Source organism: Hypanus sabinus, chromosome 9, assembly GCF_030144855.1.
Source record: "Hypanus sabinus isolate sHypSab1 chromosome 9, sHypSab1.hap1, whole genome shotgun sequence".
Classification (NCBI taxonomy): domain Eukaryota; kingdom Metazoa; phylum Chordata; class Chondrichthyes; order Myliobatiformes; family Dasyatidae; genus Hypanus; species Hypanus sabinus.
In genome coordinates this window covers 52,214,703-52,219,037 of record NC_082714.1, presented here as the reverse complement: position 1 = coordinate 52,219,037, position 4,335 = coordinate 52,214,703, and positions in this window count along the sequence as shown.

Genomic DNA, 4,335 nt, shown 5'->3' with positions numbered 1-4,335 from the left:
GGGACAGTACTGAAGGATAATTGGACTGATGGAGGGACAGTACTGAAGGATAATTGGACTAATGGAGGGACAGTACTGAGGGATGACTGGACTGATAGAGCGACAGTAGGAGGGATGGTTGGACTGATGGAGGGACAGTACTGAAGTATAATTGGACTGATGGAGGGTCAGTACTGAGGGATGGTTGGACTGATGGAGGGACAGTAGGAAGAATGGTTGGACTACTAGCAGGACTGTACTGATGGATGATTGAACTGATGGGGGACAGTACACAGTTATGATTGGACTGATGGAGGGACAGTAGGAGGGATGGTTGGACTGATAGAGGGACTGGACTGACGGATGGCTGGACTGATAGAGGGACAGTAGAAGGGATGATTGGACTGATAGAGGGACAGTAGTAGGTATGGTTGGACTGATAGAGGGACTGGACTGACGGATGGCTGGACTGATAGAGGGACAGTAGGAGGGATGATTGGACTGATAGAGGGACAGTAGGAGGGGTGATTGGACATACTGACGGATGGCTGGACGGATAGAGGGACAGTAGGAGGGATGATTGGAGTGATAGAGGGACAGTATTGAGGGATGGTTGGACTGATAGAGGGACAGTATTGAGGGGTCATTGGACTGATAGAGGGACAGTACTGAGCGATGATTGGACTGATAGAGTGACAGTAGGAGGGATGATTGGGCTGATGGAGGGACATTACTGATGGATAATTGGACTGATGGAGGGACAGTACTGAGAGATGGTTGGACAGATGGAGGGACAGTACTGAAGGATGGTTGGACTGATGGAGGGACAGTACTGACGGATGGTTGGACAGATGGAGGGACAGTACTGAAGGATGTTTGGACTGATGGAGGGACAGTAGGAGGGATGGTTGGACTGATGGAGGGACAGTAGGAGGGATGATTGGACTGATAGAGGGACAGTATTGAGGGGTGATTGGACTGATAGAGGGACAGTACTAAGGGGTGATTGGACTGATAGAGGGACAGTACTGAGGGGTGATTGGACTGATAGAGGGACAGTAGGAAGGATGATGAAACTGAAGGAGGGACAGTACTGAAGGATAATTGGACTGATGGAGGGACAGTACTGAAGGATAATTGGACTGATGGAGGGACAGTACTGAAGGATTGTTGGACTGATGGAGGGACAGTACTGAGGGATGGTTGGACTGATGGAGGGACAGTACTGAAGGATGGTTGGACTGATGGAGGGACAGTACAGAGGGATGGTTGGACTGATGGAGGGACAGTACTAACGGTTGGTTGGACTGATGGAGGGACAGTAGGAAGAATGGTTGGACTACTAGCAGGACTGTACTGACGGATGATTGAACTGATGGGGGACAGTACAGAGTTATGATTGGACTGATGGAGGGACAGTAGGAGGGATGGTTGGACTGATAGAGGGACAGTAGGAGGGATGGTTGGACTGATAGAGGGACAGTAGGAGGGATAATTGGACTGATAGAGGGACAGTACTGAGGGATGGCTGGACTGATAGAGGGACAGTAGGAGGGATGATTGGACTGATAGAGGGGCAGTATTGAGGGGTGATTGGACTGATAGAGGGACAGTACTGAGGGGTGATTGGACTGATAGAGGGACAGTACTGAGGGGTGATTGGACTGATAGAGGGACAGTAGGAGGGATGATTGGACTGATGGAGGGACAGTACTGAAGGACAATTGGACTGATGGAGAGACAGTACTGAAGGATAATTGGACTGATGGAGGGACAGTACTGAAGGATGGTTGGACTGATGGAGGGACAGTTCTGAAGGATGGTTGGACTGATAGAGGGACAGTACTGAGGGATGATTGGACTGATGGAGGGACAGTACTGAAGGATAATTGGACTGATGGAGGGACAGTACTGAGGAATGGTTGGACTGATGGAGGGACAGTACTGAAGGATAATTGGACTAATGGAGGGACAGTACTGAGGGATGGTTGGACTGATGGAGGGACAGTACTGAAGGATAATTGGACTGATGGAGGGACAGTACTGAAGGATAATTGGACTGATGGAGGGACAGTACTGAGGGATGACTGGACTGATAGAGCGACAGTAGGAGGGATGGTTGGACTGATGGAGGGACAGTACTGAAGTATAATTGGACTGATGAAGGGTCAGTACTGAGGGATGGTTGGACTGATGGAGGGACAGTAGGAGGGATGGTTGGACTGATAGAGGGACTGGACTGACGGATGGCTGGACTGATAGAGGGACAGTAGAAGGGATGATTGGACTGATAGAGGGACAGTAGTAGGTATGGTTGGACTGATAGAGGGACTGGACTGACGGATGGCTGGACTGATAGAGGGACAGTAGGAGGGATGATTGGACTGATAGAGGGACAGTAGGAGGGATGATTGGACATACTGACGGATGGCTGGACGGATAGAGGGACAGTAGGAGGGATGATTGGACTGATAGAGGGACTGGACTGACGGATGGCTGGACTGATAGAGGGACAGTAGGAGGGATGATTGGACTGATAGAGGGACAGTAGGAGGGATGATTGGACATACTGACGGATGGCTGGACGGATAGAGGGACAGTAGGAGGGATGATTGGACTGATAGAGGGTCAGTATTGAGGGATGGTTGGACTGATAGAGGGACAGTATTGAGGGGTGATTGGACTGATAGAGGGACAGTACTGAGCGATGATTGGACTGATAGAGTGACAGTAGGAGGGATGATTGGGCTGATGGAGGGACATTACAGATGGATAATTGGACTGATGGAGGGACAGTACTGAGGGATGGTTGGACAGATGGAGGGACAGTACTGAAGGATGGTTGGACTGATGGAGGGACAGTACTGAGGGATGGTTGGACAGATGGAGGGACAGTACTGAAGGATGTTTGGACTGATGGAGGGACAGTAGGAGGGATGGTTGGACTGATGGAGGGACAGTACTGAAGGATAATTGGACTGATGGAGGGACAGTACTGAAGGATAATTGGACTGATAGAGGGACAGTACTGAGGGATGGTTGGACTGATGGAGGGACAGTACTGAAGGATAATTGGACTGATGGAGGGACAGTACTGAGGGATGGTTGGACTGATAGAGGGATAGAAGGAGGAATGGTTGGACTGATAGAGGGACAGTAGGAGGAATGTTTGGACTGTAGGAGGGACAGTACTGAGGGATGGTTGGACTGATGAAGGGACAGTACTGAAGGATAATTGGACTGATGGAGGGACAGTACTGAGGGATGGTTGCACTGATGGAGGGACAGAACTGAGGGATGGTTTGACTGATGGAGGGACAGTACTGAAGGATGGTTGGACTGATGGAGGGACAGTACTGAGGGATGGTTGGACTGATGGAGGGACAGTACTGAAGGATAATTGGACTGATGGAGGGACAGTACTGAAGGATAATTGGACTGATGGAGGGACAGTACTGAGGGATGGTTGGACTGATGGAGGGACAGTACTAACGGATGGTTGGACTGATGGAGGGACAGTAGGAGGAATGGTTGGACTACTAGCAGGACTGTACTGACGGATGATTGAACTGATGGGGGACAGTACAGAGTTATGATTGGACTGATGGAGGGACAGTAGGAGGGATGGTTGGACTGATAGAGGGACAGTAGGAGGGATGGTTGGACTGATAGAGGGACAGTAGGAGTGATAATTGGATTGATAGAGGGACAGTACTGAGGGATGGCTGGACTGATAGAGGGACAGTAGGAGGGATGATTGGACTGATAGAGGGACAGTATTGAGGGCTGATTGGACTGATAGAGGGACAGTACTGAGGGGTGATTGGACTGATAGAGGGACAGTACTGAGGGGTGATTGGACTGATAGAGGGACAGTAGGAGGGATGATTGGACTGATGGAGGGACAGTACTGAAGGACAATTGGACTGATGGAGGGACAGTACTGAAGGATAATTGGACTGATGGAGGGACAGTACTGAAAGATGGTTGGACTGATGGAGGGACAGTTCTGAAGGATGGTTGGACTGATAGAGCGACAGTACTGAGGGATGGTTGGACTGATGGAGGGACAGTACTGAAGGATAATTGGACTGATGGAGGGACAGTACTGAGGAATGGTTGGACTAATGGAGGGACAGTACTGAAGGATAATTGGACTAATGGAGGGACAGTACTGAGGGATGGTTGGACTGATGGAGGGACAGTACTGAAGGATAATTGGACTGATGGAGGGACAGTACTGAGGGATGACTGGACTGATAGAGCGACAGTAGGAGGGATGGTTGGACTGATGGAGGGACAGTACTGACGGATGGCTGGACTGATAGAGGGACAGTAGGAGGGATGATTGGACTG